Source organism: Perca fluviatilis, chromosome 24 (assembly GCF_010015445.1).
Source record: "Perca fluviatilis chromosome 24, GENO_Pfluv_1.0, whole genome shotgun sequence".
NCBI lineage: Eukaryota > Metazoa > Chordata > Actinopteri > Perciformes > Percidae > Perca > Perca fluviatilis.
Window position 1 is genome coordinate 1,126,111 of NC_053135.1, and position 11,201 is coordinate 1,137,311.

General features: G+C 41.9%; 1 long non-coding RNA gene across 1 annotated transcript; it reads left to right on the plus strand.

Annotated features, from left to right (window-relative positions):
* The first annotated feature begins 329 nt into the window (after nucleotides 1-329).
* Nucleotides 330-3,919, plus strand: LOC120554703. The gene is made up of 3 exons (XR_005638561.1): nucleotides 330-432; nucleotides 3,331-3,521; nucleotides 3,813-3,919. It is a non-coding gene; the product is annotated as an uncharacterized LOC120554703 (long non-coding RNA).
* The last annotated feature ends 7,282 nt before the right edge of the window (nucleotides 3,920-11,201 follow it).

The window sequence follows — 11,201 nt, forward strand, 5'->3', positions numbered from 1 at the left end:
TTTTATTTATTTATTTATTTTGCATTCCCCTGGAACCTTTCAAAATAAAATGTAGAGAGTTTAAAACCTGATAGCTTAGTTTAAAAGTAGCAGTTCATTCAGTGAAGAGCTTCAGACTTTATTTTCTGGTTGATAGCTTCTAGTTTCTCCAGCAGCTTCTGTTTCTGGAGATTAAAAAGTGGATTTATCTCTCTGGTGGTCTTCCTCTCTTTCTAACAGGACCCATCAGAGACCAGACCCTGCTGAAGCTGAACCCAGCTGTGTGTCCATGAAGCCACTGCTATTTTAAAAAAAGAAGGCTAACCTGTATTCGAGAGGAGAATTAAAATGGACATTTGAAATGGAGCTGAGAGAATTGATGGAGCTAATTGAAACGGAGAGATGCAATGAAAATGCAATGAAAATGGAAAATGAAATGTTAAGAAGAATGAGGTGAGTTGTTGTGAAACCTCCAGCAAACTGGAAGTAGTGTTGTCTCATTGGGTGGTTGGTCTTCTTGTAGAGGGTCTCTGTATTTCCAGGTGAACTCTGAGGTTACACACTACTACACTTTGGTTTTTAAATGGAGTTTTGAGACAAAAACAATCTCTGTCTACTAGGGCTGGAGCGATATCGATATAGACAAATATATCGATATATTTTTAAATGAGATATGGAATTAGACCATATCGCATATATCGATATAGTTCAAATGTGATCCTTGCTCCCATAGATATGTCGCCGGGAGGTTCTAAACATACGTCAAAACCCGCGCCATCTTGGAACAGGGGTCCGGGGCATTCAGATCAACGCTAAAGATGCCGGACTTTTGTACTGCTTAATTATGTTCGATAGAGGAAATGAAAAGAACAAACAGCATGGATAACATTTAACAGGTGACAATGTGTTTTATGATTATATATGCCGCCCGACCAGCAATCTGAGCTCCGGCGGCAGCGGGAGGCGGGAGCCCCGCGGTCGGCCGCAGCCGTCTCTTCCCCGGCAAAAACACAGCTTCGTCTCGCTGCGGCGCGGGTCCCCGCTGATCCAGATCGGACCAGCCAAAGACAGAGTGGTGATCGGTAGGATCTTACGCCTAGTCCAGGACGAACTGTATGTCGATATCGGTGGAAAGTTCCACTAAGTTTGCCGCGGCGAGGCGGACGGAAAGAACGCTACAGCGGGGCAGCGACGGTTTCGCGGCTGCAGGATGTGGAGCTCAGTGCCCGTTAAAATTACATGTAACGCTTAAATACATACAGAAATAAATAGTGGAGGAATGAGCCTGGACATTTCAGTCTGTTTAAACTTCACCTTGAAGCAGAAACTCTTAGTTCAGAAGGGTGAAGTTTCCGTTTGAAGTCGATCTGTGAACCGATCATAATAAATTTCTTTGTTTTGTAGTCGATAGTTCATCTTTTAGTTTACTTAAGTGGAAGCAGTATCAAGTGGAAGAATGGGACTATAACCTAGGCTTACAGGCATGAGGCATTACATTGAACAAAGTAGATTATATTAATATCAAAAGCTTAATTGACCTTTGGAACAAATCACAAATAGCCTATGGAGCTTTGATTTCAAAAAGTTACTCCTGTTATACAGTATTTAGGTTTACATTTTATTGTTATTTGAACAGCTGAGCATTTAATCATGAACCAGGTGAAGAAACCGGTTTATTATTTATTTGATTTTGCAACTGTTTCTATGAAACTACTTGTGACATGTCAAATTTGATTTGGGCTTTGACTGAACATTTGCTCTCACTTGGCGGAAAAAATATCGCGATATATATCGTATATCGATATTCAGCCAAAATATATCGGGATATGACTTTTTGGTCCATATCGCCCAGCCCTACTGTCTACTCAAGAGTTTTAGCTCCAGTAGCAGAAGGGGGTAGTTTTGCTTTTAGTTGCAGAATAGAATACAGAGGAAGAGCAGCCAGCAATGGCGAAAAATAAGATGAAAGAGAAATAGAAATATACCGCATTTTCCTCGTACTATAAGTGCAAGTCCAAAAATGCATCATGAAGAGGAAAAAAAAGATATTAGATAGCTCCGCACCGGACTATAAGTCGCATTTATTTAGAATTCTTCGTTTCTTCTTTCATCTATCAACTACACAATAGCACCCAGAACAACAGGCTGGATTACGGTAGGTGTCCGGTATTAACGTAACACATTAACAGTTATTCAACTACACAATAGCACACAGAACAACCAGCTACCATATTGTGCTACATTCCTCCTGTTGTTGAAGGATACTGTGAAGGAGTAGGCTATGCCATTTCAGCTGTAGTGCAACCACTTTCCAAACATGTGGCGTCTGTGGAAAGATACAGGCAACTTAGTTTTCTGTTACGTTAACGGGCGCATGTTAAAATCGTATCTACCATCAAAATAGCAAAGCAGATTACGGTGCCACTTAAATGTTCGCATTGCGCTCTGATGCTCCAAAAAAGACAGAACATCAGAACAGAAACATCACTGCATGTCAGCCTAGTAAACCCTAACAACACGCTTACACAGCAGGTAACGTTAGCCTACCGTTAGCCACAGTAGTAACTGGATTAAACACGGCTAAAATGCTGACAGCTAAACAGTATTTCACTGTAGAGGATTCCAACAGCGGGACGTCAAACAGTCTGCTGCTAAATCTATGAGCTAAAAGACAAAATCCAGCCTATGGTCACGCTGCTGTTCGTCTGAAAAACAACACAACGCAAAATTGCGCTGGTTACAGGTAAACTGGTAAACCTCGTGAAAACAAACTTTGATAAGGAGCGTTCTATGAACGGAATGACGCACTGTAACAATCGCAGAGTTTGCAGTTGTGCACTGTATAAGCTGTAGCAGGAAAAGTTAACAATACCTGTCTTGGGCGTTTGCGAGCGACGTTGAACCAGAAGAAAAAACAAAGGCAGACTGGTGTACTTGCAATGGGAAATTAGTCTATCATTAGCAGATTTTCCCGTTTTAAACCCAGCATATATGTGCACGTTTTTGGTGGGAGAAGCATATAAGAAACTAAGAAACAAAACAAACCAAACAACACAAAACTGATCAGTATCGGCTCTTTATATTATTTAGTGACATTAATTCTCATGATGAAGTCTTGGCTCCGTTAGAGGACTAACAAGATAACATTAGTGCTAGAGTCTTTATAATGTTCCTGTTCTTTCAGAAAGACAATGAATGATAGAACAGGATGAGCAGAGAGCAGAAAGCATTCAGTGAAGAGATTCAGACTTTATTTTCTGGTTGATAGCTTCTAGTTTCTCCAGCAGCTTCTGTTTCTGGAGATTAAAAAGTGGATTTACCTCTCTGGTGGTCTTCCTCTCTTTTTAACAGGACCCATCAGAGACCAGACCCTGCTGATCCTGAATCCAGCTGTATGTCCATGAAGCCACAACTACATAAAAAAGAAGGCGACCTGTAATCAAGGGGGAATTAAAACGGACAAGAGGCCATTTGAAATGGAGCCGGAGAGAATTGATGGAGAGCCGTGACTATGAGAGGGAGCAATTGAAAATAATATTGAGGTGAGTTGTTGTGAAACCTCCAGCAAACTGGGAGTAGTGTTGTCTCATTGGGTGGTTGGTCTTCTTTGTAGAGGGTCTCTGTGTTTCCAGCCCACTGTAGTGAGGCTTCGCTCTCTCTCAGAAAGACATTGAATGATAGAACAGGATGAGCAGAGAGCAGAAAGCATTCAGTGAAGAGCTTCAGACTTTATTTTGTGGTTGATAGCTTCTAGTTTCTCCAGCAGCTCTTCCCGTTTCTGGAGATTAAAAAGTGGATTTACCTCTCTGGTGGTCTTCCCCTCTTTCTAACAGGACCTTAATGGAACTTGAACCTGAACCCAGCTGTGTGTCCATGAAGAGCAACCCGGTCCATTGGGCCACCACTGTGTTTGAAAGGACAACATCTCCCAACTACAGAGTAAGTCAGCATCAGTTACTTTATAACATCAGCAACGTTACAAAACATTTGAAAGAACAAATTCTTCCTGAAGAGCAGGAAAAGCCTTAATTTAATTGTTAATAATGAAACCTATATACATATTCATATTAATATATTTTCAGTTATTTTATGCAGAAAGTAATTTACTGAACATGCCCTCAATACATGTGTTTTTCTATCAGGAGGAGACCAAAGTCTCCTGAACCCAGCTGTGTGTCCTTAAAGAGCGACCGGTCAGGGGATATTTTTATTGATTTTAAAGGACGACAACCCTCTGCTGAGAGGTAAGTTGTTAATAACATAAAATGATCTGATCCATATTTTAACTCGTATTTATCGAGATACATTTTATCAAGCCTGTAGGTTTATTTTAACCATCATTTTACCTGCCCATTATAACCAGATATATTGATTTTAAACGTGTGTCTGCCAGAAAGTAAGGCATTATTGGTATTTAATTGTTAATAATTAGGCCTATATTCCTATTTGTATTATATTTTATGCAGGGAGACTTTTACTGAACATGTGACCCTCAACAAATGTGTTTTTCTATCAGGAGGAGACCAAAGTCTCCTGAACCAGAACCTGAACCCAGCTGTGTGTCCTTCAAGGGCAGTGGTCAAAGGATATTATAACTGATTTTAAAGGATCTGACAATCCTCCGCTGCTGAGAGGTAAGCCGGTTAATAAATTTAAATGTATATAGATACTGGCTGTGACAATAACCTCCTTAAATTAACTTTTACCTAGTTTTAAGCAAAAATTTTACATTACACCTTTTAGATTTTGGTTGTTTTCATCCGTATCTTTTATCCGGATGAGGGATTTTAGTCATCGGAGGACTGGATTTTAAGTTATTTTAAGATACCAGAAAGAGTGCATTAGCCCTAGCCAAGCCGAGCTAAACACTGCTAAGCTAGTGCTACATCCACACCTCCTGATGAGTCCCCACTGCCCTGCAAAATAACCTCGTTGTTGAGGAATGTCAACAAAGAAATAGCTGACCTTGGACGTGGCTCATAATCAGTGGCTGCAGGCTCAACTCTCCCGGCTACTCTCCAGGATACGGCGCCCTGGGATCCGTCCGCCTGCCATCGTCTATCCGAGCCACCGTTCGTCCTGGACAGAGGTGGTCTGCGGCCGGGAGAAGGCCTCCCCTCAGCGTCTCAAATCGCTTCGATGCCTTGTCGGAGCTGGGTGTGAACCCGGCTGACAGTCCTGGCTCGCGATCGACACCACGCGGCTACTGCAGCTCCTTCTTCATCGGCATGGTGGTGGTGTTCACGGCTCTCTGTCACAACCACCGGCCCCTTTGCAGCAGCTGCTGGGGCTGTGGCTCCTTGCTATGGCTGATCAACATCTGGTAACACACTGGCACGTACGCAGGCAGAGGGCTGGTGGCGTACCATCCTGCTCGGACGGGCTGCTTCCCGCCCATCGGGTTGTCTGGTGATGCCGGGGGTCACCCCACTGTGTTGCCAGCTCACAAGCTGTCATCGCGAGGCAAAGACTCTGCCGCCCACGACGGAAGCTCCTCAAAGACACTGTGATCAGGCTCTCTGGTGGCCTCGGCTGCTTGGCCTGGACAAATGAATCATCAACAAGCCAAAAACAAAACAGACATTCTGTCATGGAATGCTAATTTTTAAGGAGAAAATACTGGCTTTAACATCGTTATCAGAGACTATAGTATTTCAACTTAGCATGTTTCCTTAATATCTGATGACATATTGTGGTCATTGTTTGATTTAATACAGTAAATATATTATAATAATATAATAAATGTGTTTTTCTATCAGGAAACTCTATCAGTCTCCTGAACCCAGCCGCGGTGTCCTTCAAGAGCAACTGGTCAAAGGATATTATAACAGATTTTAAAGGACGACAACCCTCCGCTGAAAAAGGTAAGCTGTTAATAAAGTGATCTGATCCATATTTTATTTTATTTATCGAGATACATTATATCAAGCCTGTAGGTTTATTTTAAGCATCATTTTAGCTGCCCAGTATAACCAGATATATATTTTTCATGGTTTTAACCATGTTTCTGCCAGAAAGGCATTACTGCCATTTAATTGTTAATAATAAAACTCAACAAATGTGTTTTCCTATCAGGATCACACGGGAATCTCCTGACCCTGACCTGCCAGCTGTGTGTCCTTAAAGAGCAACTGGTCAAAGGATATTATAACTGATTTTAAAGGACGACAACCCTCCGCTGAAAAAAGGTAAGCTGTCAATAACATAAAATGTTGTGACAAGCGCCGTACCAAAGTGTGCAGGAAGTGGTTCTCTGCTCCGCTAAAAATACACACCAGGTCTGGTTTCACTCAAGCCGCATGGTGGCAGTAGGAGGAACAGTGAGGCTATCTAGTCATTTTACCAAAAGACACCCCAATATCATATATGTCTCCTCTACATCACCACGGCAGAGAGAATTCTTCTTGGAGATGGAAAAACCATGATAGACATCACAGGTCTTTCTAAGGACAACACCAGAAAAGAGAAGCATGGAGTTTAATAACAGGAGTGCTTGGGTGGAAGGTAGATAGACTAATAAGACGTCATTGTTCTTTTAACTACCCGTAGAGACAATATAATCAGAGTCGGGCAGAAACACGCTCTGCTTCTGAAATCTCCGCTGTGGTTTTGCACATGGTGGACGGAACAAAACTATGGCCCAGACGGAACGCAGCACAGACACACATATTGAAAAATGGGATTAGTGTTCTGTTGATGTTGTTTCTTGTGGTTGAATTTCACTTAAGCCCAGTTCAGACCAAAGATTGGCAACGAGTGGAAACTTCCAGCTACTTGCAACAAGTCTGCAGCGTTCTGAAAGCTGCCAGTTCACACCAAAATGACGACATTATGATCTCCATAACAATGATTCTTGTACTTCCGTTCTAACTTCCGGCTTTATGCTTTTTGTAGCCAAATATATCATTTGTTTTCTATAATATAAATGTGGATAACTTTAGTGATATTGAGATGCTGGCTACTGTTAAATTCGTAGTGATACGTGAATCGTAAAAAACTGTTTTATTTCTCTGATTGACAGCTTTGTTCAACGCTGCTGGAGCCTCTCTCTCTTTAATCTCTCTCTAGACCATATAACGTTACCGTGCTTTCGGGCTGTCATTGAAGCTCCGTCTAAAACTCTGCCATTTCGACCAACTGTAACAAAAAAATGGACTATGGATCATTTTATTTCTATAGTTTATAGCTGACTTTACCAGCTGACTTCTCTATTGAGACGTCTCTTACGTTCTAAAACCAGCCTCTGGAGACTCAGCGACACAATCAGCTGGTTTGAGTCGAAGCTGAGACGGGCCAGTTCGACCGAGCGTTAGCACGATCGGCAAGACTGGTCACCTCAAGAATGCAGCGGAGCAACATTATGAACGCAAATAACAATCCATCTACGGTCCCACTACAGACCACACTGTATTTAAGATTTCTTTCCTTGCCAAAATACTTCCGCCAAACTACTAACGTTATTCAAACAACACTGAAGGAGGCTGACAGCGTAGTCGCCACTTTTCATACATAACACTACAACATTCACGTTACCTGTGGCCAAGGTAACGTTAGTGCTATTTAAACCTAATAAAGACCCCATCAAGCAAAAGAAGAAAAAACTGTGAAACCACCAGAATCTGAGAAAATGCCGTGATACATTTATTTGGTCATACCACCCGAGCACTATGTTCACTGCAAGCCATTTGATCCACCTCCTTTCAGACTTGATGTTATAGAGATGGTTTGAAACACTTTGAGGTTTCTGGCACTGTTGGGTGACTCCGGAGCCCGGCTACTCCTTCGTCTCACCCGGTTGGACACCTTTACATTGTGTTGCTCCTGGTCCAGAAAGATACTTCCACCCTTGGTGGATCTTCCAAGCTGCTATCATTTTGCCACATGCACACACGCTTGCTCATAGTTGTTTGTTGCCTGGATCCGGTGCCATTGTGTCCATTAGACAGCGGTGCTCACCCAATTGAAACAGGGGTTCACTTCTTTTCTTTTGTGTACAGTTATTAACATCCCCGTTAAGACTTTTATTGTGGCTGATGGTAGGGTCTGCATTATGTCGGATATGATTGTAGACAGTTGGACCCCAACGGAAGAAGCACAGACAGCTACAATGTCGTTGATCATTTATTTGCTAACAAGCCTCGGGATCTGAGGGATACAAGCCCGGTCTCAGTCAAACTAGTCTCGCTTTGCCAGACCATCCACACCTTGCGGACCGGAGGAGGGTCTGGCTAGTCCACACAGCATCCTGGGATGGGAGAAAAACATGCTCTGGTTTATTGGCATTTCTTTAAACCAATTACAATGCGTCATGCGTGCGCGGGTTAAGCTCCGCGCAGACGCCGCTAAAATAGTCGTTGCGAGAGAAAACTCAGATTGGACAGATCTGAGGAGCAGTTAACCATAGTCCTCATAAATCCACCGGATTTTGAACGCATGTCCAAAGAAAGAGGAAGGAAACGGACATCGGTAAATACATGCATCTGGGCGCACCGAGGGCAATCCCGGAAGTGAAACGTTGTGGATATAGACTACAGTAAAACTATTCAGTATAAAATAAAGTAATAATCAAAGGAAACTTACAAGAATGATTTCTGTAGAGAAGCTAAACAACTATTAAAAACAACTATGAAACACTATTAACTGACAATGATCAACGGTAAAGGAGCAAATACTTTTAATGTTACAAATGTATTTCAGGGCTCGACATAAGCAATGGCCCGGGGCCAGTAAAACGTATGTCGGGCTGGTTGATTAGCCAGTCACTGGCCCGCCGGGCCAGTACAAACGTCATACAGAGTGGCACGAAGCGTGTGACTGTTAACATTTCACATTTTCACCTCAGGTAATTTATAACCAATTCATTTTGGATACAAGAGCTGCATTTTGGAAGATAAATTGGATTCTGAACACCGATGCCCCGCTCTTGTCAGCTACACAGCGGGGCCAAGGTGTGTGCGTTCACGCAGCACATGTAGCTGACTGGAAACGTTACCGAGGATTATTTACCGCCGATGGCGCAGATGAACTAACGCTACACTCGTTACTGTAAGTAGCCTACAATAAAACCTCCATGATTAAAGAGTCAATACTTATCAATACCCACCTACCTGTTGTACAGGCAGAAACACGTAGAAAGCTAATATTTCAGTCTGCTCTGTCTGCGCGGTCCACTCTTGTCCACCGCTGTGCAAACACAGCTCTACTCTGCAAATAGCAACTTTACAAACAAGCTAAAATGAAAGATGTCAGTTTGTAGTTTGTTTATCTTAATTCGCAACCAATCTTGAACTTTGGACAAACTCTTGTAAACGTAGCTGCTGTCTAAACGAGCCATCCTCTCCGCTGGAGCGGTAAACCTATGGATGTGTTATAAGACCAAAGAACAAATACATCGGCTACTTAATATGCACGTGAATGACGTTGCGTCGGTTGTATTATTTAGCAACAACATTGTCTTATTTCAAATGAGGCATACAGGATGAATGCTAGCCTGCTTATCAGTCCATTCATCATTACAGCTGCTGTTTTCCACAACTTTTCACTTCAGCCCCTTTGACGAGTGACATTTTTACCTGACAACAGGACTTTCTTTCTGTAAGCATTTTCCACCAATCAGGACACTGATTACGTTTCAGTAATCAAGACTTCAACCATCACTCCTCAGTGAACTGCCCCTTAATCTGAGATTATTTTCTAGTTAAGTAGCCTATCAAGTTATCATTATGGATTTTCCATGTTTTTAGGGGTTTGCTTACACTAATGTAAAAATATAGCATTAATTTAGTAAGAAAGTGAAAATATCAAACAAGAAGATGCGTATAGGTATAATTTTATTTTCTTTATTTGAAAGTCTTGCACCTGGAGTGTATGCTTAAAAAATTCTGGCCCTTGGAAAAATGTAGTTGATGACCCCTGGTCTAGCTTTACTGCTAATGGACCATTTTCACAGCAGACATTTTGACTTATCATAGTAGGAGAAGCACAGCTGAAATTGATAACCTTAACGATGGCTCAGTTCCATCAAGTGTCCCAGTAAACTATTTCAGTGAGTCAGCATGCACAATACCAGGGCCTCTACTAAGTGGAATGCAGCCATCATTAATGATTTTGAATACACCTGTGCTTTTCCTACTATTACATGTCAACATGTCTGCCCGTGAAAACGTCTATGGCACAACATCCAGTGGCAGTGGCTAGCTGGTTATAACCATTTTCTGAAGCTTCATAGTAGGTGTACGTATATTATCTTGCTTTTTGTCCTTTTGCCAATCACACCTATGATATTTATTTCAGGGCCAGTAAAATGTAGATAAAAAACAGTATAAAAATAAAAAAAATGACCAATTTGTATACATATAAAATTACTAAAAATGTATTTAAACATGAAAGACGTATTGTTAAACCATGACCACAGAAGCTGCAGACCTCCTGGCCTCATAATAGACCAGACAGGTTGTGCTTCTGTAGTCATTTGGGCCAACCAAGCCCAACATTTTAATGAAAACCATCCGATTCAATGTTGAAATCAACACTTTAAGTGAAAGGACTTTTACCTTGTTTGTCTCTGTGTGGACAGACATAATGTGAGCTAATTCTTCCTGATTCCTCCACAGAGTGGACCAGGAGATCTCAGAGGTTCCCAGTGGTCAGTCTGCCCAGCAGCATCAAACACACTTGGACTCCATATTTATGGTCTGTACATGTATAATAACTACTTTTACAACTATGGTGTTTACATATATGAACCTCCATGCTGCACTTTTATGACCAGTGGGTTGTCAGTCTGTCCAACATGGATCTGATGTTTGCTTCCATGATTTCAGTTTGGTTTGTCATTCATATAATCTTCTGTTCCAGCTGCTGAGGAGAACATTGTCACCTTTTGTGAAGAACGAGCGAAGAAGATCCAGAATGTTCTGAGTCCAGATTACCCAGAATGCTTAGAGAGTAAGAGGGAGGGTGAGGATGAAGAGCAGAGGAGGAACAGAAAGGCATTTCTGAAGATCACACTGCACTTCCTGAGGAGAATGAAGCAGGACGAGCTGGCTGACCGTCTGCAGAACAGTAAGAGGATTTCTCTAAAGATTTAACTTGATGGATAATTGGGACGTTTACTACGTCTCAAGAGATGAACAGAAATAATTTCCGGTTTCTTTATAAATCACGTACTGATCTTTGTTCTGTATTCCTTCAGGGAAGTCCAGCTGCAGTTTGTCGAAGTA